Source organism: Sander lucioperca, chromosome 22 (genome assembly GCF_008315115.2).
Source record: "Sander lucioperca isolate FBNREF2018 chromosome 22, SLUC_FBN_1.2, whole genome shotgun sequence".
In the NCBI taxonomy this organism is placed as follows: Eukaryota; Metazoa; Chordata; class Actinopteri; order Perciformes; family Percidae; genus Sander; species Sander lucioperca.
In genome coordinates, this window is record NC_050194.1 from 25957378 (window position 1) to 25984634 (window position 27257).

The following is a 27257-nucleotide window of genomic DNA, read 5'->3' on the forward strand; positions in this document are numbered from 1 at the left end:
AACTAGTGTGATATGTCAGTGTTGTCGCATTTTTTTCTTTTTTCCAGCAGCCCAAATCGGCCCATGAGTTCATGGGCCCTTCTGGCATTCGCCAGAACTGCCAGATTGTCAGTCCGCCTATGTCAACAGCTACTGTGAGGACTGTACTGTGTCAATAGAGGCAGCTTTAAGGAGAAACAGTCCCGCCTTGATCAGGCTGTGTGAAAGGGAGTCTTGTTCCACTTTATTTGTCAGTTATTGCAATATTTATGCTGTGAAATGTTTTTCAAGCTGCAGATTAGATTTGATACCCTTTCAAAATACCTTAGATTTATTTATATTGTCATCTGTTTTATTCATATTGTCATCTGTCAAAACACAGAAATGTTTTGTGTTGCTTACTGTAACTATTACCTACTATGCATTAAATCAGACATATCACCTGTTTAATTACGGTATTTGTGAAAAAACATGTTATATAACACAAAAGGAGCCTTATTACTAAACTTAACAAGTGAACAAACCCTGCTTAGAAATAAATCACTTTATTCATAGTCAATGAATTGGAAATATAAAGTGTGTATACATAATGCATAGAGTAGCAGATGTAAACTGTCCAGATCATGTCCTCCACCAGTCTAAAGGGTTTCTTGTCTAATGAAGATGTGTCAGCTGGTAGTGTAGGCTCTCAGGTCATAGATGTCCTCCTGTGGATACTGAATCCTTCCTGATGCTGCTGTGTTGTGTTCAGACCATCGCTTGGCAGAAGTATGACACCTGTCCCACAATACCTTCCTCCTGATGGTTTCTCATACTGTGAGGAGTCTTGTGTGTCCATTTAAACCTCTTTAAACAGGTGTTCAGGACAGCATCTGGTCAATCAGATCTGTAAAACATGGCAGATTCAGTGATTAAACAACATTTTTTCATAGGTGTACAACTGCACAAACTTTGTATTGAAGGAGAAGCATGTATTAAACCCGGTGCCGTGGCAATTACTGTACTAATAAACATGGTTACAACATGTCCAGCAAATGTTAAATTTGTATTCTTTATAGTTTAACTTGCAACATCATCTGAAATCTGTAGTTAAGGCAACAGCTACAGTGTAAAACATGATAAATCCATTTTTATTCTGATACTTTGAGGTGAGAGAAACTCCTTTGAAAATGGCCTAACTTTGGAACCTTATTTTATACATCACTGTTATGGACAAGCATAACATGGTTGGTATCAATGGATTCCTTAGATCGTCTAGTTTCATATGATACCAAACATATTCACTAGCTGTACAAGTGGGCCCACTTAAACACAGTAATACCGGCCGAGATCGCCAGCAGGTTTAAGTAGCGCTAAATAACATTTCAGACTGCCAATTCCATACAAAGACCAAGCAAAGCCCATGTTACAGGGCTGACTTTAACGAGCTAAGTTAGCATCGCTGTTCAAGCTGGACAAGAACGTGAACGTTAGTATGCTGCAAAAAGTAGCAAACTGTCACTGCCGCCATAACAACACAAAGCCAACAGTCTCTGAAACATTTGACAAGGCTTCTTCATAGTCTTCATGTAGTTTACAGTTTTTTACAATCACTTTGGCACTAATTTCAGAACCTTGACGTCATTTTTCAAAACTCACAACCAATGATTAAAATACACATTTTTTCAAATCTCTAACACTTGTTTCATTTGCTTGGATACAATACACATAAACCAAAGATCATTTGTTCATTTAACAAAGATCACCTGTTCAATATGACACAATTTAACATCAAAGTAGTACTACTTCAAAAAGCAATTCACACATTACATTTCAGATGATTGTCTATTCATTTCATTAAAATCATCTAACTATCAATCGATACAACTACTCAAAATGATAAGTAACTGTTGCATTACTCTTAATGCATAGTTGTATAGAAACAGACAAACAATATTCCATGTTTAGATCATGAAGGTTTCAAGATAACGAGATTCATTGTCACCAATTAGCGTGGAGCATGAACCAATTAGATTACATTATCAATGGATGTAATATTTCATCATCATTCTTTACTGTAATGTACTACTGTTTATCAGACACTGTTTCTATGGTCCCATGTACTACCTTTGAGACTATTTACAGTATTGACAGTACTGCACTGTATGCATGCAGGCCCTTGGAATTGCTTGTCCAATTCTGCCGTGTTACTGATGATTGAGATATATACTTTATATATAGATACTGTATATATACATATACATATATACTCGTACCACATTGTTCGCCATGCCCAAAGGTTTTTTCCAAGATGTTTGGCTAACTGCAATGTAGATAAGAACCTGCGGCCAAATCCACAAGACAGAGTTGATGAAGATGTAGAAGTACAGTAATCACTTCTTTGTTTTGCTTTTTACAGTACAAGCAAGTTGAGGAACATTGCATTAGATGTTTTACAGTACTGTCTTTTCTTTTCTATTTCATAGCTAATTATTTTGCTTTGATTCAAATAAACCTATGCTGTGATCGTACTGTATTGTTTTTCATCAATACATTTCAGATTTTGTTCAATGATTTCACTGTGTCTGTAGTATTCTCTCTACTACTGCAGTGCTTTTACATGGATGTATTTATATGTAGTACCATGATGAAACATGTATCACCTATTTTGTACTACAGTATTTAATGATTGTACGAACGATGACACAGTGAAACTATGATTAGCTTGTGTGTGGGTGATCTAAAGTAACGTTTCAATGGTATTTCACAATCAATTAGTTTTTTGAACCAATGGTTGTGCATGTGCAAGATTTCTTTAAAGATTTGAATGCACAATGCAATGTTTTGAACGATGGATGGCCTGTGTTACAGGTGATGACCGTTTTGAGTTTTGTGTCTAGAGTTTTGAAAAATAACATCAAGGTTCTGAAATTAGTAGCAAAGTGATTGTAAAAAACTGTAACAGCAGTTGGCATCCATAAGACACAAGTTGTCTGTGACCACCACGGCACGGAAAAAAGCTAAAATACTGAGTTCATTTACAAATGATGAAATACGAGTTACAAATTAGACACACAGACACAGATACGCGGATACAAATCGCTCTGCATTGATCTGTGAATTGTGTTTGCGGATACAAATCTCTCTGCATTCATTTGTGCATTGTGTTTCACAAGTTGCAAATACTTATGTGACTGTGTTAGAACCATAGGAAATACTGATATTGTGCACCATCCTGTCAGCTGTTGGACCCCTATCAGTTCGCCTACAGGGCCAAGCGAGGAACAGATGATGCTGTGGCATGTCTCCTTCACGCCCTCCTCCAACATCTCGACTCCCCTGGTAACTTGGCATCAATCCTATTCACTGACTTTAGCTCCGCCTTCAACATGCCACCAGATGATCAAGAAACTTCACCAGCTCAATGTCCCTCCTCTTCTCATCCACTGGGTCCATAACTTCCTGATGGACCGACCACAGGCTGTAAGAATTGGAACTGTCACTTCACCAACCATCATCACCAACACCGGAGCCCTTTAAGGCTGTGTTCTCAGTTCCTTTCTCTACACCCTGTACACAAACGACTGCATCAGCCGTTCAGACATCACTACATACTACGTATATTCAGATGACACTGCCATACTGGGTCTACTCAATGACAACAACTCCATTACAGCCTATCAACACTCCATCTCTTGTTTCACACAGTGGTGCACTGACAACTACCTCCATCTGAATACAAAGAAAACAAAAGAACTGTTCTTTAACCCACCAAAACACTGGACTGTTTCTGACAGTAGAACAGGTGAACAAATTCAACTAACTTGGACTCACTTTAGAAAATAACCTCAGTTTTGATCAACACATCACAGATATCCACAAACGATCTCAGAAGAGATTACATGTCATCGGTAAACTCAGCAGTTTCTGTTGCCCCACACCTCCTGTTGTTACTTTACAAAAGCATAATCCAACCCATCCTGCTGTACTGTTCCCCCTGTTTCTATAACATGCTCACCATTTCTAACAACAACAAACTCATCAAGATCACGCGTCACCTCCAAAATGATCAGCTCCCCTACACCCAACATCTCAGAGCTGAGCGATGGAGCCATCACACGCCTTGCCCTCACCATTGTCAATGACACCAATCACCCTTTATATCCACACTTTACACTGCTGCCATCTGGCCGCAGATACAGCACTCTCAGGTGTAGAAGGACTCGCTTTGGCAGAAGTTTTGTTGTTTCTTTCATAGCACTGCTGAACAAACTATCTCGCTGACTCCTGTGTCGTCATTGTATATGTGGTTGTTTCTATGTGTCTATATACCTGTCTTTATGTTATCTGTTGATGTATTTTTCCGTGTATATTGTCATACACATGTCAGACTGTGACAACAAATATCTCTCATGGGACAATAAAAATGTATATATCTATCTATTTAGAGTCTACAGGGAAATACTGTATCTCTAAGCATTATAGACTGTCAGTCTTTCTGTTTGTGTGAGGGAGGAGAGCTGACTCCCAGTATTGAAAACCTTTAACACTTTTGCTAATTTAGAGTGTACATTAAATACTGAAGGCTACGTTTACTTTCCTCAACAGGGTGGAGAAATGGCCTCAGATGATAAGAACATTGCTGCCCTGGGTCGACCTTTCACCCTGGGAATGCTCTATGATGCTCGGAGAGATCGACTGATCCCAGGTAAGTGATGACTACATTCTTATTAAAAATATTTCTAAATACATCTGACTGTCACAGTTCTACTTAACCCTTAAAAGGGAAATCATATATAAATACAATGGAAAAATAATTCATGGCTATTTTCTAAAGTATCTAGACTAAAATTATCTAGTTTTTTTTCAAAATATGACCTTTATTTTTTAAGTTACACTCTGTAACTCCTGAGATACATTGCTCATTTAGGGTTTACATTTTACATTGTATCCTTTTTTATAGTTCATATGCCAACTTTAAACACATTTAATAAACAATTAATTAGTTATATTATTTCATGTTTTCTATACAACATTAGAAACAAATGGAAAAACTGAACTTTATCTCCAAAGATGAGCGAATTGCCCATGTAGGATATAAATTTAACATTTCATAACTGTTTTAGCTTATCTACCTCGACTTCCTCACTGGTTCCCTCCTCTGAATGTGATGAACCATCAGGTTGCAAAAGTACAGACTTCACCTCTCTCCCTCTTGTACTGTAGAAACTGCTGACAGAAATTCCTTAAACATGTGCACACTGGCAGAATTCATAAATAATACACATTATTTAATCAATATTTCACACTTTTATCTTATTGAATATATGTAGAGAACAGGCCTCAAAACAGGTATATCTGTGACTGATCAGCCATGTTTCATACGCTTATATGGGCAATGTATCCCCCAGGATAACAGGCATGATTATAAAAGTTGTGAAAAGAATAAAATAAATATCCACAAGAACTTATAAAACTATCCTTAAAAAACTTTTTTCTAAACCAAAATCACTCTAAAATATAATAATCGTAAAAAATATAACAACACTTCAACATGACCAGTGTTTTTTTCCACATATGCTGCCATTTTGGATTTTGATACAAATGTTTGGAATGTTGGCAAAATGTCACATGACCTGACCCATCACCCCATCAGTGTTTCTCATCAACTGCAGGCGTTATTATGGAAACTACACAACTTCTCGACAAGACTGGCCCATCAATAGCATTCACACACTAACATTGGCCAGGCTATACTATAAATAAATAGAAATTGCATTGAATTTGTTCAGGTCCTATCCCCTGACCAATCGGCTATCCTAAGCTTAATCACTCAAGGTCAATGCCTAACCCCAACCAATCAAGTTGCTTTGTAGGGCAGGCCTTTCCTAGAAGTTACGTGTGATCCATAATAATGCATTACCCATCATTGTTTCTCATCAACTGCAACCACATAAACCACACAGAAACTGTTTAAGGGAAACTCTGAAATCATTTCATAGAGCTGTAAAACTATTTTAACCATAGGCTTAGATTTTGGGGGGTGTGCAGGGGATATGTCCCCCCACTCTCCAAAAGAGAACATGTATATATCCTTCTTACCTTAAATATTTCCCAACGATTTCAGACACCCCTAAAGTGGACCATACCATCTTAACCTCGCAGCACACATCTCTTTTGTTTTTCTCTTTCTCTGTGAAATAAAGCTGCCTTCAAGTGCGGTCGGAAATGTCGTGATCTATAAACGATCTGATGGAAAACACTGATTGTTGTTTTCCGATTTGAACCTCACCTCTTTAACATTCATATGCACTATGAACAGAATTAGCAAATGCTTTGTAATTCTACAGTACAGTTGTGACCATTTATTAGTTGACTATATTAGGGATGCAGGATACATTTTTGGTATATTATCCTGTGATGAATATGAAAAATGTAATTGTAATTACTATTGCAGAATTTCAGCTCAAAATTATCCGTGGAGCCGTTTTTACAACATCCTGGACTAGGGTTGCCCTATTTTCTTATACTGCACTGTAACTGTTAGTCTTGTATTTTATACCTCTCTTATTCTAATTTGCTGTTTTTATATTTGTAACTGCTTTTTAATATTTTCTATAAAGCACTTTGAGTTGTCTTGTTGCTGAAATGTTCTATACAAATAATGCTGCCTTGCCTTACCTATGAAACCTGAGTCTGATTGGGGATTAGTTTAAAATTATTGAAAAGATGTTTTTATGGTCAATTAGTTTGGTGCTGCAGAAATCAGCAAGTGAGATTAGCAGAGCAGAGAACATTGTTTTGGTGTAATTCCTGATTGTGTGTGCAGTCTTCCATCTCTTTCTCTCTCCACCCCTTTACTCTCTGGTTCAAGGTGATTGTTTGCATCAGAGCAGGGCTGCTAAGGTCACCTGACCACACACACACACACACACACACACACACACACACACACACACACACACACACACACACACACACACACACACACACACACACACACTATGTAACACTCTATTGTAAGACATTTTCAAATCCTCCCCTTGCATTACGCATTAACATTGTTGTATAATGTTGCCATACCCTCTCAATCCAGTAGTTTATTATGTAGGTTTATGTCAAAGAATGAATCAAGCAATAAAAGCTGTTTAGGGAACTGCTGCAACATGTAGACATCTTAATGATTATTAGTTTTCTGTGACTTTACATTAAAATTATATTCCTGCTTTATCTGATAACATCTTTTCTAATTTCTATAGGTTTGACATTGTGGGATGATGAAACTCTACAAGAGAAGAAAACTGAAAGCTCTCAGCCCTCCAGTTCATTTGAAATGGCTGCATCTGACTCCACTGAATCCAAGTGCAATCTGCTGGATGTTAAAGGTTCTCTGAAGGCCAGTTTCCTGGGTGGACAGATTGAAGTTGGAGGATCTGCCAAGTATCTGAATGATCAGAAGAAATTCCACCATCAGAGCAGAGTGACGTGTCAGTACAAAGCTACCACACACTTCAAGCAGTTAATGATTAAACAACCAACCATGGACCCCCAACAGAAGGATGTCATTAAGAAGAGCTCAGCAACACATGTAGTCACAGGCATCCTTTATGGGGCAAATGCTTTCTTTGTGTTTGACAGTGAGAAGTTAGATACCAGCAGTGTTCAGGACATCCAGGGCAGAATGTACGCTCTGATAAAGAAGATCCCCTCATTTAATATTGAGGGAGAAGCTAAGCTCAACCTGACTGATGAAGAAAAAGCCCTGACACAGAAATTCTCCTGCAAATTCTACGGAGATTTGATTCTTGAAAGCAACCCTGCAACATTTGTAGATGCAGTGAAGACCTACGTACAACTCCCACATCTACTGGGAGAAAAAGGAGAGAAGGCTGTTCCAGTGAAGGTCTGGCTGATGCCGTTGAAGAATTTCAACTCTGAAGCTGCTGAGCTGAAGAAAGAGATCAGCCATGGAGTAGTTGGGAAGGCGCAGGATAATCTAGACGATTTTAAGGAAATAGAAATGAGATGCAACGATTCTCTGGAAGACAAAGTGGTGGAGCAGTTTCCTGTGATTGAAGAAGATTTGAGCACTTTCCAAACATTGTGCGGTAATTATGCATCCAACCTCCAGCAGGCTTGGGTGAAGAATCTTCCCTGCATCCGTGAAGGAAAAGAAGATGAGGGTTCACTGAACCAACTCTTTGAAGACAGAGACAAGTCACCATTCAGTCATGAAAAAACTAACCAAGTGGCTGGATCGTAAAAGAGAGAAATCAACGTCATCAGATCCTGTGTAGATATCATGGAGGGAACAAAGATCGTCCCAAATCAGTCAGAGCTGGACAGACAGGTTCTTGCTCCAGGTGTAGACAATGCTCTGTGCTTTGTTTTCACTTCAGTGGAAAGGAGTGATACTGACTTTGATGTGATGGCCGACTACTCAGTCGTTCAAAAATTAGGAAGTACCAATGAAGATCCATGGTACTACTCAGATGAAGTTTTTAGCAATATGAGAGAAAAAGCCAAAGCTTTCCATCACTTTGCCAACGCACAGAAGAACAACAGTCGATTCCGTTTCCTCATAGCAGCCATTGCAAACAAGAACTACACAGGAGCAACCATCTACCATTACAAGAACGGCAATCTGGTCAGTGAAGATGTTTCAAACCTTGAACTCCCTCCTGTGGAGACCATCACAGACAGAAGAGATCTGATCTGGTGTAAGTCTGTTTCTATGCTTTTTTGATTTAAAAAAAACATGCTGTACTACTAACTCTCCTCCAGAAACCTGTTTGACCATCAGAATAACTGATAACACATTTTGTTTTGGTCTCTCCATCAGATGCCTGTGATCTCAACCTGGACCCAAACACTGTAAACGGCTGGCTCACTCTGTCTGAGGGAAAGAAGAAGGCAACATGTGGAGCAAAGCAGTCATATCCTGATCACCCAGAGAGGTTTGATACACATCCTCAGGTGTTGTGCCAAGAGAGCTTATCTGGGCAACATTACTGGGAGTTTGAGTGGAGTCAGAGTTCTAGACAATATATTTATGTTGCCATTGCATACGGTGAAATTGAGAGAAAATCACGGGGTGTAGCTGCTGAATTTGGAGGAAATACCATATCGTGGGCTTTTGGCAAATATGGTAATTCACTTACAGCAAGGCATAATGATGAGGACGTGTGGAGCAGTCCTTATCCCTCTGATGGCTGTAGCAGAGTTGGGGTGTATCTGGACTGGCCTGCTGGCACTCTGTCCTTCTACAGAGTCTCCTCTAACACACTGAGGCACCTCTACACCTTTCACACCACATTCACTGAGCCTGTTTACCCAGGATTCAAGGTTTATGACAAAACCAACTTTGCGTACCTGCGTCCAGTTAAATAAGAGCAATGATAAAAACTTGTTAGATTCTTGGTCTGTAAATAGGGATATGGGTTTACATTTTAGCTTGAACATGCTTCACAAATTTAAACAATGCATTCAAACCCAGAGGGACCAGGAACATTGATGATGTAATCAATAGGTGGCTGGATGTGGGATTTTCTGTCAATATGTTCATGTTGATTTGATGTGCAGCCTTCTTCTGAAACTGGTTAGTACTTCACAGGTTTATAATAAGTTTAAACTTTTATTGCTTGATAGATAACAGATATATGTTAATAGTACATTTCTATTCTAATTATTGATACTTAAAGATAAAGAGCTTATATTGATACACAATTGCTTCGTCAACACTTGTATGTTGAAATATAACTCATAGCTGATGTAAAAGAAAACTTGTTTTGTTGAAATGATCATGTTGGTGATGGGATATAAGTCAGCTTAAGTGCCTTTTTGTTTTATTTAGCATTTTTTTTTTTTTTCTTTTCTTCTTTGTGCAGTATTTTCTTAAATAGTTGTCTTTTCAGAATACAAGAGGAATCATGAAGTTTGTCTGTTAAGTTTGTACCTTAAGCTTGATTTTGGGTTCAGTTAACGACTACTGTTTTGAGGAGAGAGTCACTGTTAACACATTTTTATGTTAGATGTTAAGTACATTGCTGATGTTTATAGAGTTGAAGAAAAGTATTTTCCTGTTAATCAGTTGATGTTGATTTGATCCACAGCCTTCTTCTCAAACTGGTTAGTGCTTCACAATCACTTTAAACTTTCATCGTGTGTTACATCACGGATAATTATTTCTATTGTAACTTTGTATTCTATTTCCTGATACTTAAAGATACTGAGCTTATATCAATACATTGTTGCTTTGTCAATCCAAGTTATTATAACTCAGAGCTCTAAAAGATAAAAGAGTCACTGTTAACACCATTTTGTTGCAAACCCTGCTGATGTTTACAGAGCTGAAGAAATGTCAGATTCCTGTGACACTGTAACACCTGTTGGATATGTTTACTCTCTTCTTGAGCAGAATATTCAATAAAGTGGAGACCTGACTTCACCACTGTGTGCTACTTTATTTCTTTTAGATTAAAAAGTTGACTGTACCAAAGATTATAACCTTTATTATTCATGACACACTCACATGTTTTAATGCAAAGAATCCTACAATGATATAACATAAATCCTCAGAGGAGTTTATACAACCTTCCTTCTTCACAGTGTCATAAGAACACAGATTGAAGTAATGTTTGATAAACTCTCACATTGACTTTAACAGGATGGCTGCTGTCATCAATTGTTAAATTCATTCAACAGTTTGGGGAAACCATCTTCTGTTAAGTTCGTATTCTACTCTGTAAGTGGAACCTTAGCCTAGCTTGCTAATGCTAGTACTGATTCTTAGTTACTTTCCTTTAATTTTCTTACCATTGTATCTTGATTGGGATTCAAATGAATGCAAAGAAAGTGACTTTATGAACTTGAGTTTAAGATTTGTATTTGTTTAATATTAATTTATTCACTGTAAACAAAAGAAAAATGTGTGAATCTAGTCACACATTTGAATCTAGAGTCAATATAGTGTGCAGTAACGCCTAAAAAATTTGGATTACTTACTGACGTCCAGACCTTGCATCACTTTGCAGCAGTTCCAGCTGCTTTCTCCGTGTCGTACAGGTTGTGTATGCGTGTGTCAAACTACTGTCCAACTACATGCCAACCGTAGTCTTTAAGACCCGAGTCTTCTACGATGCTGACAGGTCTGCAGTTTGTTGCCACCCATTTCGCAAGAGCAGTAGTAATTCTTTTGGATTTGGTTTCATCCACAGGTCGACAACTAGCACTCTCCAAAATAGTGCTTTGCCTGAGCGCGCTAGCATCAACCTTAGTCCCGTTAACTCTACTACTACGCTTAGCTCGTAGGTGGCAGCGCAATCTTGACGTGCTTCGGTGATATTTTAATTCGACTTTACACAATGTGCATATGGCTTTCGACTTGTCTACAAGCCGTCCGGGAGTTTCTTCATCATGCCTGCAGCCTGCAGCAGCAGAGTGCGGCAAAGGGTCAAAATAATAGCCTGTTAGGCACGACGCGAAGCAGAGTGAAATGAAAATAAATGAATAAATGGCGGCGATTAATTATATATATATTAGGGCTGTCAAAAGTAATGCGTTAATTTTTAAATATTTAACTCGTTCAAAAAAAATTAACGAAATGAACGCCGCTGTGTTTGTTTACTTCATGTGGCAGCTGACCTATGACCTGACCTATGACGTACATGGTGCCACCCACCAAACCGTAGACGACGTGTGGCTCTAAAACGTTAGCCATCCTGGATCAAGATGGATAGGGAGGGAGTTTTATGATTACAAAAGTAATCTGCGCAGTTTGCAAGGTCAAATTTAATAATCACAGAAGTAATTTGTCTTTGAAATATCACCTCAAAGCAAAACACCCTACCCTAACTAAATCTACAGGGCTTTGCCAATCTACATTACAGGAGTGTGGTACTTGTTGCCGAATAACGAAGCCTGTAAGTGAGAAGCTAACTAATGTTTTGGCTAACTAGATACCTAAATACTGCCACCCAATTAGCATAGTAGAAGACGATGGACTGAGAGAAGTCATTCAAACTGCATCTGGAGACACCTCTTATAATCTCCCCTCGAGAGGAACCATCGTGTCAAGAATACACACTTTGTATGAAAGTAAGAGGGCACGGAAGATGAACATGCTTGAGCAAGCAAAGAACGTCGCTCTTACAGGTGACCATTGGACTTTTGTGAACAATGACAACTACTTAGGCGCCACAGCGCACTTCATTGATAATGAATGGAATCTGCAATCGTTTGCACTAACTGTAAGTAAAACAGAAGAGCTGTCTTGTGTGTGTGTGTGCTGTCTTTCTCTCACTTTGTGTCTTCTGTGTTGTGTGTGTGTGCTGTCTCTCTCTCTCTCTCTCTCTCCCTCTGTGTGTTCTGTGTGTTTGCTGTGTGCTGTCTCTCTCCAACTGTGTCTTCTGTGTGTGTGTGTGTGTGTGTGTGTGTGTGTTCTCGCTCTCTTTTGCTCCCTGTATCTTCTGTGTGTGCCTGCATGTGTAGCATATGGGCAGGAAGGTAGTGAGTGTCTTTCTCTGTGTAATAAATAACAATTTACTGACGTGTTTTAAACATCTTGTGCTTTCCATTGCAGATATGTGACTGAACTGCTGGGGGGAGAGCAGTATGTCTCCTGTTCCATGGTGTTGCCAGCCCTGTGCCACTTATTCAGAGTTATGGAGCCCTCAGACAATGATCCAGTCTATGTAGTGAGGTTTAAGACATTCTTTACCACAGACCTAGCTAAACGCAAGAACAGCACCAACCTCACATGGCTAAAGATCGCTACTGCACTTGACCCCAGGTTTAAGGACCTGAAGTGTCTTCCCAAAGCTGAAAGGAGTGAGGTGTGGGCTTCAATAAGCAACCTGGTGGTGGGAGATAGGCCTACACAACAACCACCTTCAGAGACAACAAAGAAAAAGCCGCCAAAGAAGAGAAGGATGTCCGTCTTCTTGATGGGTTCTTCAGATACAGATACAGATGAAAAGGAAGGGTCAACAGAATAATATGTGGACCGCTACAAAGCAGAGCCCAAAATGGACACGGAGGGGTGTCCACTATAGTGGTGGTCAAAGAGAGAAGGAGCACATGCCAGGCTGGCACGCATTGCACGCAAGTACCTGTCAACCCCTGCAACCACAGTGCCTTGTGAGAGGTTTTTCTCACTCTCAGGCCACGTCATCCAAAAGAAGAGAGCTGCTTTGTCCCCTGATAATGTAAACCGACTGGTCTGTCTCAGTAACTGGCTGAAGTAAAGCAGGACTAAGCCAATTGTTGCTTTTGTTTGTAACATTTTACACTTGGCACTGTTATGGAATATCTTACTCACACTGTCCTCTTAGTAGTTTAAAATGCAGGGAATTGCAAGAAATGCAAGCAATTAAACTTAAATGTGATTTTTTTTTCTTCAACATTCAAATTTGGGGTTCAAGTACTTCATAAGGCTACACATTACTATTTTGAAGCTTTCTTAACCATTTATAAATCAAATCTTTGTAGTTTAAAAGAAACTTTAAAAAATGCCATTGATGTGCAGTTTTTATATCAAGTAAGATCAAATCTCCAAGTAGCATTAGATTAACCTTGTGCAATTTGTCCCATAATTAATTTGTCAAATCTAAATTTGGGTGATGTTCCAGCCCTTGAAGTTGAAATGTATTGTTTTCTTAACCCTTCTAACTTTAAGTGTACTATGTAAACATGTGTTTAGCTGATAATGTTATTGAGTCTTTCATTTAGAAAATAGAGAAACAGAATGAGGCAGCAGCGTGTCATAAGGGATGCAGCATTAGAGTGCATTTCCTCATCACACATCAGCTTAATTCAGATCAAATGCATGGTGTGAAGAAAAAGTCCCTGTCATAGTTGTTTAGGTGTTAAACTCTGACAGTGACCTATAAACGTGGGAAATCACAAACAACCCACAACAAACATTGTGTGTCAGTGATGGTGTCAGCGGGGGGCTGCACCACATTCCAAGTTGGAGCTGTCATTAAGTGACAGGACTTCTGGCAAGTAAGGAATTGTTTTGGACAGTAGGTTTGATAGCATTTCTGAAACTCTCTGTAACCCTCAAGCACTTCCACCATAGTAAAAAATGTGCCCAACACATTTTGAGTGCATAAGGTGTGATGGTAAAGCTTTCTTTTATGCAATGTGTGGGGAGTGAAGTATATTCTGTGTTTGAAATTGCTGGTTGGGGTTCCTGGAAGATAGTTGCATGTTCTGCCAGATTAGTCTGTCCTAAAGCAGGACTAAGCCAAATTGTTGCTGCTGTTGTTCTGAAAGATATTAAACATTCTGAACTTAGCAGAATCTTTCCTTGTTTGTTTTTTCTTCATATTTGCAAAGTTAAGTGATATAGCATTTAAATATCCATTATTACAAGCTTCAGTCTTAATTAAAAAAAGCGATTAATCGCGATTAATCACAGCCAGCAAATTGTGCAATTAATTAGTTAATTTTTTTTAATGATAATCGGAACTAAAACAAAAACAACCCTTAACAAAAGGAAATGGAGGAAATACTAAAAGTGAGACAGTAATATACAGTATATACAATATATACATATTCTGATTGTTTAAATAGAGTATATTCATATCTTTTTTTGTGTGTTATAGGTATTTTTTTTGTGTGTTATAGGTATATGTATGTATAATTGTTTAATTGCATTTTTTGTCTGTTAAGAGGCACAAAGGCTCTCTTTATCTTGTGCCACCAAAACTGCCGTTTCAGCTAAGTTGGGGGCTCTCGGCATTAGCTGTAGCAGCTCCGTGTTGCTACCACCGATTTGGCTCGTTTTTTTTTGCTATCGACAGTACGTATAGTGATCAAGATTAACGTAAAAATTTCCCAGATTTCTCCTTTAATGTCATCTTATTTCCTCCATCAAAGCAAATTTAATTATGACAAGATACTTTATTAAATGAATGCCTGGGAGCCCAACTTATCTTTAATAATAGTGAGTTGTATTACCTTTGGGGAGATCTGTGGTAAATGAGCAAAAATGCTGTTGCTGAGATTGATAATTATGTGGGCCGAGGGATTCCATGAACAGGAAGAATAATTTAAAGCACTGCTTTTGACATTAGACCGTAATATAAATCAAATGTTGAGCAGCTTGTTTCCCACATGAACTACATCACAAAAGAAGTGGTTATGAAGGGTTAACTATCCTTCAAGGTGACAAATTTATTCATTGCTGTGTTTTAACTTGTTTGCTCTGGAAGTTATTGAGGGTGAAATAGATTGCCAACATGAAAAAACCCTAAAGCAGTTTCTTCTCTGAAATCTGGCTCCATTTGTGGGATTCTGCGCAGATCAAACGAGACAGGAAGCTCGACTGAAAACACCTTTTCTGACATAGATGTATAAATTGAAGGAGGGAAGCAGGCATGTAAACTCAATGATAGACTATGAAAGCAAGCACAGGATGACAATAGATGGGCATTCTGGGAGGCGCACAGCAGAGAGAAAGGGATCGAACAACATACAATAGATTCTGCCTACTGTAAACCCAGATTTAGTTGTAATTCAACTTTTCAGTGGTCACTAATTATTCTTTTATGTTTTGTTACAATCCATATTCATTGCTAAATCACATTAGTTGTTTGTAATATGCAGTGCAGAGATCATGTAAAGCAGAGATAACTAAGGATGTTAAGTTTCTGTATGGGAGGGGCAGGGTCGTTGGAACTGTTCTGCCCTGAAGCGGTGCAAAGGCTCATGGGGAAAACAGATATGTCTGAACCGGTTTCTGTTTTAATGATGTTCTGTTAATGTTTGGTGTGGGCATTTCTGTTATCTGGGTTTTAGTTTTGTGTGGTTGATTTAGTGTTCATGTTTATCTACATTTATTGTTGCATTGTGAGCGAGACGGGTGGGGACTGATGGCCTGTGGGCAGTGCAAGTGTGTCCACTGCAAATAAATAACTTTGGAATCAGTAGTTCTGTTTCCTGAGTGAATCTTTCAATGCAGCACAATACATTGGAAAATTACAATGTTTTTTAATGTAGTTTCTTTAAAAGGCATATATTGAATACAGTATTCTAGTGGTGTGCGGTACTGCAAAATTTGGTATCGATCCGATAACAAGTAAATACAGGGCAAGTATCACCGATACTGATAAGGTGGATTCATCATCAAATTGCTCAATCTGAATTAATTTCCATTACCACTGTATCTTACAGCCTTTTTACAAATTATCCAGCTTCATTTCTGGTTTCATTTTTGGCCTGAAAATATAGCCACACAGCACTCCTCTTCCTCTCTGCCATTCTTCTGCTCCATCTCTATCCTGCTTGTGTGTGTGCCGCTGGCCACTGCTGGGCCTGGCTGCTTGCTTGCTTATTTGCCTGATGCCACTGAGTCACGTGACGGTACAACATCAAATCACAAGAGTACATAGGCTACATGACTTAACTATGATGTGAAACATGACGTAGTTACATTTGTTATGTATCCAAATAACGTTAAATGGGAACGCAAACTGCCGTCTCCTGGGTCACAGTGTGTTTTCTTTTATGAAATAGATTTTGGACATGTGGCTCACTACACATGAGAAGCCTTATGAGTTGTTGTCAAGATACATTAGAGATTAGACTTATCCTGAAGCTAATTACTTGCCGAATTTGCAACCATAGACTGTATATTAACAGTCTATGGTTGCAACACAAAGTAGGAAGAGTGCACGTATAAAAAAGTCTAAGATAACAATAAGGTGCAAATCCAAAATAAATACAATATATTAGGCAGGAGCGCAGTGCAGAGGTGTGGTTCAGAATTACAATTACTATTGAAGGACTGTAATGTGTCACAGGAATATAACACCAAGTTTCACCTGCTTTTAAGTGTACATGATGGTAAAAGCATACATTCTTTCTTTTTCTTTATTTTGCTATTAGCATTTAATATGGTTGATTGAGGGGGACATAATGAGTTATTTAAGACTTTAAAAACAAAGTTTAGAACTTGGTTTGGTTGGTCTTGAGACTTTGGCCTGAATAATGAATGAATGAGTGTGAAGCTTGTGTCTATACCGTCTTTATTAACCCTTCAGATCCTTTAACTAAAGTAAAAGTACTAAAACCACACTGTAAAAATATTCTGTTACAAGTAATGGTCCTGCATTGAAAATTATACTTCAGTAAAAGTATGTAAGTATGATCAGGAAAATGTACTTAAAAGTATTAAAGTAAAAGTAGTCAATGCAGAGAAAATCCTCCCATTTTAGAAAGTGTAAAGGATCCAAACAGTTGGGTGTTTAATGGTCTCATCACGTCAGCTGGACTTGTAGGCCGTTATATTGTTGGCTAGTTTCATTATAATAAAACATTGTATTTCATAAACTACATGTGTTTTGTGTGCAAATATCTCAATGTGTAAAGTAACTAAAGCTGTTAATGTAGTGGAGTAAAAAGTACAATATTTCTCTCTGAAATGTCTGAGTTGAAGTAGAAAGTGGCATGAAAAGAAAAACACTCAAGTAAAGTTTAAGTAACTGACAGTATGTATAGTACTGGAGTAAATGTACTTAGTTACATTCCACTACTCCTACTGTCTATACCATCTTTTCGGTCCAGCATGAAAGCAGCAGAACTTTGCCCAGAATTTATCTGGAAGTTAATCAGTTTCTGTTTTCCTCCTGTTGCACCGACACCGGCCCTGTTACTCTGACTAATGCTGTGTGTCCATGAGGAGAGCTGTTGTTACAATGCAGTCCTCTGTACACACCAATACTCTGTTTGTGAGGAGCCACTGAGGCAGGAAATGGGTAGGATATAAAAAAGAGAAGAGGGGACTAAACGGAGGGAGGGAGGGAGGGAAAGTGGGAGGAAGAAGTAGAAAGATGAGAGAGGAGCTAGAGGGAGTAAGAGAGCTAGAAACAGAAAGAAACTCAAGCAACTCTTAACCATTTCCTTTGGTTATGCCCAGGGCTTAAATCATTATGGGAACATGTACACAAAGAAATGGAGCCTATTGTTAAACTTTTATTCTGCATTAACCCTTATTTTGTACTTTTGGGGAGTAGGGCAGGAATAGGACTGCAATATATGTTTCATAATGAAGAGAAATTATAGTGTAAATTCAACAGATTGAATCCAATCCAATCCAACTTTATTTGTTAAGCACTTTAAAACAATCAAAGTTGACCAAAGTGCTGTACAGATTGAAGTAATAATTCTGTTAACTTAAAAAAATTAGATGGTTAAATTATATTAAATCAATGGTTAACACTTTATAATAACCATCAATAATGAATGCTAAATTGATGGTTATACAAACTAATTGTTTTTTTTACTCTTGACAACAATGAAAGCCCTAACCCTAGCATTAACAAGGTATATACTAGGAGAGGTTGTGTAGCCTTAACCTTTACCTGACCATGCAAGAATCAAGACGATAACATCAGATGTAGAATTACCCAAGTTTGATGATTCAACTTGGAGTTGTAGCAGTTGACCAAACTTCCTCCTGTAAGACAATCCCACTGTCACTTCCTCTATGAGCCTCACTTTCTACACCAGTGTCCTCTCTGTGTGTCTGTGACATACTCCAACTAAATTAAACATGATTACACTCTGTTCTATGCTTTTTAAGGGTATATGATTAAGAATTATTTGAATTATACTCACATACTCTAATGCTGATGACTTCAACGCTAACTGGACGCACAGCTGACAATGACCAACCAGTATATATGAAAATCTTAAACAACCTCATTGTCTTGTGAAATTTTTCATTTTTATTTTATTTTAGCAGTGTCCGAAAGGAAATGGTGGTGGGCAAGCTATTGGATATCATGGTTAAAGCTATAGTGCGTAGTTTCTGTCACCCCCATGGGGAATTCTGAGTAATGACAACAACACTGTCGCCGTGTCCACATGATACAAGCCTTCCGTTAGCGTGCACCCCCACGAGATCTCACGAACTCACCTATGATTGTGCGATATAACAGGATGTAGTTTCTATAAACAGAACCACAAAACCAACAACAGTTTGTTTCCATCCAGAGGAGTAGCGGGGAAACACCTCTGTGCTGACCAGTTATCTCCCTTTTTTGTGGACATTATTGTGATTCTACCATGGGTAAGTACAATATTTATAATTATATATTCAACTTAAAATGCTAAATGTTTATTTTGTGTTCCTTTTTGAATGTATTTGGAAAGTAGTAGGCTGTGTAAATAAAGTTAAATGTCCCATGGCATGAGGTTTTTTAACATTAATATGAGTTCCCCCAGCCTGCCTATGGTCCCCCAGTGGCTAGAAATGGTGATAGGTGTAAACCGAGCCCTGGGTATCCTGCTCTGACTTTGAGAAAATGAAAGCTCAGATGGGCCGATCTGGAATCTTGCTCCTTATGAGGTCATAAGGTTACCTTGCAGGGGTTGGTCAAGGCCACACCTCCGCCCTCTCTCTTGCCCCCCCCCCCTCCCTCCTCAATAGCTACAGAAACAGAAACGGCACATACTAAGTAAAGCTCATTGTGGGACTGGCTCTAGTGGCTGTAATTCTGCACCAAGACTGAATTTCAGGAAAGAGACTTCAGATACAGTATTAGGGGACCACTAAGGTCTATATAAAAGAGACTTCAGATACAGTATTAGGGGACCACTAAGGTCTATATAAAAGAGACTTCAGATACAGTATTAGGGGACCACTAAGGTCTATATAAAAGAGACTTCAGATACAGTATTAGGGGACCACTAAGGTCTATATAAAAGAGACTTCAGATACAGTATTAGGAGACCACTAAGGCCTATATAAAAGCATCCAAAGATGTCATGTCATGTTATGGGACCTTTAACTATTGTTCTTATTGTTGGAAATGGAAAAAATATATAAAACAAAATTACTGTGGTTTACATTTTACTTATGAGTGACAATTATGTTTCGGTTTTGTTTCTTTTTTAAGCCAGTAATACTATAGTAATTCACTGAATTATTCTGTGCATGTCACTGCCCATTGCTAGGAGGATATCAATTGTTTTTTTACTTCTGCTTGCAAGACTGCAGAGGAGGGGTAGAAGGAGAAGGAGCCAGTACTGGGTCCATCCACTGAACCAGCGCAGGCCTCAACAAGGAGATGTTTACCATCTTTTGGCTGAACTGCGTTTGGACAGTCAACGCCATCACCAGTACTTTAGGATGAGTGCAGAGGAAATGGATGAGCTTCTCTCAATCATTGGCCCTGAACTCACCAGACAAAACACCAACTACAGGTCTGCCATAGAACCAAAGCAGAGACTGGCTGTTGGACTGAGGTGAGCTTAACATTACATACACAATGAACACGGATCACAATAGCTTTTACCTTTTATTTTCAAAACTAAAGACATACACAGTTAAAACAGACAGAAAATTTACAAACAGAATGTAAAAAAAGTAACGAATAATCTTTAAAACAAATATAGAACTATAAATACCACAGCAAAACAACTATTCACAGAATTAAGTAAGAAGAGTCAAAGTTTGTGTAGGGGGTGCTGCCCTACCCCCACTGTGTATCCTGATCAGAGGCCAGCATCTCTGTGAATGTCCCTATTGGGTTTATTGGTAGGGGTTGGGTTAATGACCTGAAAGTAACTGGCCTAGGCAAAGTTGCAGTGGGGGTGTGAAATGTACGGGGAGGGTGTGAATAATGTGCTTCCGGTTCTTGCCTTGAGGCTGTGCTGCTCTCGATATTTTGCAGCAGGTTCAAAATACCAATTATGGTCTGCTGCCTCCTGTTGTGGTCAAGTCTTGTGAGGAGTGGAACCAGGCTCATCGCAAAGTAGTAACTTTCATCAAGCTATCCTTCAAGCGGCTCCTGTAAAATGGACAGAAGCCGTTCTTCCACATCAGCTGTCTGTGGTCTGTGGCTCCTCGTTGTGTCTTTCACACTACGGCCTTGAGGCACCCTCTCCCTTGGGCTCCAGGACCTGTGGGGCCTGTCTCTCACCCCAGATGTAGTGGGCCCCGATAGTGATGGTGATGGCGAAACAGTCTGTGGTCCCTGGCTGTCCTGTGGCACTGATGCAGTCAAAGGACCCGGCTCATCAGATCCACACATTGACAGTGGCGTTGAAGATCTTTCTTCTTCTGCCAACACACCACTCAAAAAAAAACCCCACAAATTTTAGACCTTCTGAAACATTTATGTCATACAGACAATAATTATCTATCACTTTATTTGAAATGTGGATATTGAATTTAAAGATGATATTGTCATCAATACTGTTATATAATTTTATACAGACCTTCTCTGTTGTAGGTGGGGCAAAATAAAGGACATGATGTCTGTGAACTTCCATTTTTTTTGTGATCCTCCTGCTGAACCGCTGGCATCCACTTTTGTCTGTATTTCACAAAACTGTCCTTCAGTGACCATCATTTTGTCTTGCAAACATCAACTGAAAAAAGAAGAGTGACATATTAAAATAATATTCACACATTTAACTAATCTTTTTTGTTTATTCACTTCACAGATACTTGGCTTCTGGTGACTTATTGATTAGCCTTGAATTTAACTACCACCTTGGCCACACAACAGTGAGGAACTCTGTGATTATGGTGTGTGCGGCAATTGAAAAGGTCATGATGCAGACATTTTTACCCCGGCCAACTGCAGACTCATGGAAGGAGGTAGCTCAACGCTTCTGGGATAAATGGAACTTCCCAAATTGCCTGGGAGCACTTGATGGTGTTGGGACCGTCCAGGAGTGAGTTAAACATTATCTTGTCAAACAAAGGATTAGTTGGTTAGATTGCTCAGAGACAATGGGCCTGAGACAAAGAAGGGCCTACCTGGAAAATTCCGATCCAGGTCTCCTCAGGAAAGATGGTTCATCACCCATTTTGCAGACCCAACGGTCTGCATGCAGCCTAAACGTCGCACCCAGGTGCTACTGCACAAAATGGCCGAAACACCAGGAGGTCCTGCATTCCCATTGGACCAGTGGACTCCAAACACAGCATGGGGCCTGAGACTATAAAACTGGCTTAGACACCAACATCTTCGTCTTTCATAGCAACCCCGTTGCTGCAGGAAGCACACAAGCTTGTGCCAAAACTTCCACTTTCTGGCGAAAGTGGATTTATCTCTCGGTGTTCTGGAAGAACACTACTGGATTCTGTAACACACATCGTGTTTCAAAACTGCAGAGAGAACAACACGGTTTTCTTCAAAGTCGACTCTAGCTTGTCTTTCACTGCCCGTGAAGAAAGACAAGTTTTCCTTCGTGATCTGCTGACGGGCAGACATGGACCCCCGTTTCTTTCGTGGAAACCTACGGACAAACGGACTGAACACACAGTAAGAAGGCTTACGTCTGGGCAGAGATAAATAGTGTGTTTTATTAATGAGTAATTTGCTATTGCTGCTATTTTGTGTTACCATTAATGTGATTTGATTAATACAGTGCTACTGCTGCGCGTGTAATGTATTAATCTAGGATTGTGACCGCTGAGTCAAATCTATTCTGTGAATGTACTCTGATCACGGTGCATTGTTGATATGTTGTGTTGAATATAATGTAGCTAGGTTAACTGTAAATGCTATATCGCTAGCTCCTTGCATGGAGTTTAGGTGCTGTACACCGGAGTGGTTATAATGAACGTCCCCTCAGTCAGACAAAATTCTCAGAGTCTGCGCCTAATTCCACTTTAGTCCAGACGTGAGTTGACTGAGAGGGTTGGTCATTATCGGTAACCAAGATCCAAGTAAAAATATATCTCTTTTTCTAACCTTTCTCTCACACACACATATATGAACACATAGCTAGTTACACACACGCGCTAAGGTGAACAGCTGGCCAAACAGCGAGTCACATAAACTGCAGAGCGCGCACCGCTCCACAGTTCTGCGCTCTTGTGTGTCCCTCTTGTCAACCACACGTGTGCAGTGTGCAGACACGTTAGCTTAGCAGCTAGCCTATTGTTTGTAGCACATAGCTTAGCCTGAATGAGCTAACGGCTAATCTTGGGCCTAGCCTATCAATACCGCCCTCTTGGGGTGAAACAGTTTTGTGCAGCTCACAAGAGTAGCCATTTTTGTAGTCTTTGGCTAGACTACACCTCGTCACCCCCTACTCTTTCACACTCACTCTCTCACACCCACCCACACACACACACACACACACACACACACACACACACACAGAGGGTCTCCCCACATGCTGGTTTGTTTTTGCTTTGTTTTGTTGTACTTAAAAGAAACGTATATTGGTTTTAATTAATCAAAGGATTATTGATTGGCCATTGATAATTTTGAAGTTAATAAATTCTACTATACTATACTATATTTGTATAATTATTGTATTAATTGCTGGTTAAACACAGGTCAGTGCTCGGATTTCACCCTTCCACTGACAATGAGACTATTCCACAGTTCAGTATTGGCCCCTGAAGTTTCAGGGTGGTGTCCCGTTTTGATTGTTTGTTGATTTGATAAAGTTATTAATAACCATATTCATAACTTTATTAATATTGATAAACATCTTTGATAATATGCCAATAATTGAATCTGTACACCTACGAGTACCCAACAATGGGAAACACATTGTGATTCATGCACCACCCCTTTCCGGTAGTCAGTACTTTAATTACAAAAAGACTTTCTCCATCATGCTTTGGGCACTCGTGGATGCAGACTACCGGTTCAGGTGCATTCAGGTGGAGGACTTTGGAAGAAACAGGCATCAAGAGAAGCCTGTGCTGTTAGGGAGAGCTTTGCCACTTTCTTCACCTCCCCCAAGGGCAGTGTGTCCTGGCAGGACAGAATGGTGTGAAAAGACTTGTCATTACTGTTGACTGAAACCCTGTATATTTTTGTATTGTGTGTATGTGTTTAGTTTTTTTTTATGGTGTGAAGTATTGTGCTGTAATAATGTTAAGTTCTGTGAATTGTGAGTGATTAGTATTGAAAATAAAAAGTTTGAAAGACCCTTGGTTTGGCCACTTCTTGTCAGCCCTCTCATTTGCAAGTGTGAAAGTAACACCTACATGGTCATGTGGTCAGTACACCAACAGTGAGGCAGTCTCTACAGCACATCCCCCCACAATAGACTTAAACAGTATTGTTGTAACACAGAAAAGATGTAATTGTTATTTTTTTCACTTTAACAAATGTCAAACATAATATTAAATAAATGGTTAAATGGTCTTTGGTCAGTGTGTTCCTAGCCTGGTTATACAGGACTCTATCCCCACTTCTGAAGACCTCCTCTTTGGACTGACGAAGCTGCCTGAGTTTTGCTGTGAACCAGGGTTTTTGGTTGTTATATGTGCAGAAGGTTTTAGTCGGCACACACATGTCCTCACAAAAACTGATGTAAGATGTCACAGTGTCAGTTAATTCGTCCAGACCAACGGCTGCAGCCTCAAAAACACTCCAATCAGTACAGTCAAAGCAGGCCTGTAAATCCAGCTTTGACTCGTTGGTCCATCTTTTCACACTCTTTACAACAGGTTTAGCAGATTTTAGTTTCTGCCTGTATGTCGGGACAAGATGAACCAGACAGTGATCAGAGAGTCCCAAAGCTGCACGCAGGACAGAGCGATAGGCGTAATGTAGTATAGCAGTGGTCCAGTATGTTAGTGTCCCTGGTGGGGCACTTAATATGCTGTCTATATTTTGGAAGTTCATGGCTGAGGTTTGCTCAAGTCCCCAAGAACAATGAGCAGGGAGTCAGGATGTTTTTTCTCTACGTTAGTTAACTGGTCGGCCAGGTGCAGTAACGCCTCACTAACACAGGCCTGAGGCGGAATGTAGACGGCGAGCAGAATAAACGAGGAAATCTCCTGCGGTGAATAAAAGGGTTTGCAGTTTATGAATAATATCTCTGTGAGGGCTGCATGATTTCTTCAGCACTGTGACATCTGTACACCAACCTTCGTTTATGTAGAGACAGAGTCCGCCACCCCTTGTTTTTCCCGTGAGCTCCAGTACGCGATCTGCTTGGGAAAGATTGAATTCCAGTAGGTGAAGTGCGCTGTCCAGAATGCGCGGGGTGAGCCAGGATTCAGTAAAACAGATGTGCAGAAGTCTGAGTTAGTTCTACTGAGGAGCAGTAGTTCATCCATTTTGTTGGCCAGAGAGCGGACATTCGCCAGGTGGATAGAAGGGAGCGCAGACCCCTTCGGCGTCTCCGGAAGATCCCATGCAGAGCTACTGTTCCTCCAACTAATATCTCCGAGAAAGTTCCAGGTTCAAAAGTCCAATATTTAAGAGCTTGGACGACAGAAAACAGAGTTTATAAAAAACCCCACAAAAAGCACAATGGAGTGTAATCCAGAGGCGGCCATCTGCAGCACCATTTTAAGGTAATCTTAAGGTATATATATATAGCTTAACTCAAATTTAACTTACTTCATTACATAACCTACCTGTTAATAAAGTTCTTCATGCAAATCAAACAACCCTGCAATGGCTGCTTAATTCAAAGTTTTTAATGGGTTTTCAATATGTATAGCTAGAGAATTCCTCATTACAAGTACATGCTACATAAACTATTTGTTTTCTTTCTGCATTTCTTGGACAAAATTATCGACTTACCCTCCACACCCATTACTCCTGCTATTGTTTTCCATGCCGTATCCTTTTTAAGGTTGTCCTTATGAAAAAGGATGCGACGGGGCATAAATGATTTGGTGTTTTTGTACTTCCAGAATCAGCATATCCTCATCCATGGTGGCAACAGGGTGAACTGGTGTCTGAAAAACTCTGACCTCTGTTGACTTCAGGCCTGTCTCCGCCCATTATGACGTTTTCAAGGTGTAGTGCAGGGAAATATGATCCGCAGTGAGCACGGTGTATTTTATTTAGAAAATTAACCGGATGTTTTATTTTTTTTTCTGTGCTCGACTTCCTGTCCCGCACAATCTGCTCTGTGCTGAATTGCTGCAGAGCTCCACGGCATCCGGCAAAAATAGAAGCTCTGTGTATCGCCGGAGCTGGGACGGAGTCGGAACACAACCATTCCGCAGTCAGTGAAAATACACACATTGACTTTAATGGAAACCTATTGACTCCGCCACCATTCCGGAGCGGATCCGCAGACGTTCTGCAGCTGGTGGAAATTGGGGGTTAAGTCATCGTGCACCACCCCAACACTTCCTTTATGCAGTCGCTAGTAGCGTTTATCTTGTCAAATCAAGGAGAGCACAGAGAATGAAAAACTATTTAGAAGAGGTAATTATCTTGTAATTTTTATGCAACTCAGTAAGAAAAAAATGAATCCATCGAAAGAGTTACGATTACAGATACTTAGGAATAGAGACTGATGACCAGTTGAAGTTTGATGTAGGCCTATGTGCCACTGTAAAGGTCAAATAACTGAGACAGTGAATGTTATTTTACCTAAACTGTCCAGTTCTTCCTACGGAAGAGGATTAGGGCCCCACATGAAAAAATGTATTTAAGTTCTGAGCATGAAGAATTCTGAGAAAAAAAGTCATAATTCTGACTTTATTCTTGTAACATGCACAGCCAGGCTCGGATTGGCTAATCGGGCGCACCAGAAAAATTCCTGGTAACATCTATAATAATAGTACATGAATTATCATTATTATGCATGAAAATGCATGAATTCATTAATGTAGTACTTCATGAACTATCACTAATGTACCATAATTAATAGTATCTCATGCGTGACTTAATGCAGGAACAATACATTAATTAATTCATTCATTAAGGTGTTTCAATCATCATGATTTCTGATCTATTCATGATGTTCATGTTGTTTTTTTATTGCAACTTTGTATTCTACTTCCTTATATTTAAAGACTAAGCTCATATCAATACATTATTGCTTTGTCAACACAAGTATGTTAAAAGTCCCATGGCATGAACATTTGACTTTATGAGGTTTTTTAACATTAATATGAGTTCCCCCAGCCTGCCTATGGTCCCCCAGTGGCTAGAAATGGCGTTAGGTGTAAACCGAGCCCTGGGTATCCTGCTCTGCCTTTGAGAAAATGAAAGCTCAGATGGGCCAATCAGGAATCTTCCCTTTATGACGTAAGGGGAAAGGTTACCTCCCCTTTCTCTGCTTTGCCCACCCAGAGAATTTGGCCCACCCATGAGAAAGAGAGAGAGAGACGTCATGGCTTTCAAACGAACAAAGTGGCAGTTGGTCAAGGCCACACCCCCACTCTCCACCTTGCCCCCCCTCCCTCCGTCTCAATAGCTACAGACACAGAAATGGCACATACTAAGGGGCCATCCACACGGAGACGCTTTTTGGTGCAAACGCACATGTTTAGCATCGTTTGGGTCGACCGTCCAAACGAATCCTGTAAACGCACTGCCTGAAAACCATTTTTTGAA

At 39.6% G+C, this 27257-nt stretch overlaps 1 protein-coding gene and 1 pseudogene across 3 annotated transcripts in view; both read left to right on the forward strand.

Annotated features, from left to right (window-relative positions):
• The window catches only part of LOC116061067 (neoverrucotoxin subunit alpha-like), a 55814-nt gene that overhangs the window by 22955 nt on the left and 5602 nt on the right, over window positions 1–27257 (forward strand). The gene's annotated exons all lie outside the window — the stretch shown is intronic.
• On the forward strand, window positions 4562–10405 carry LOC116061070 (annotated as a pseudogene).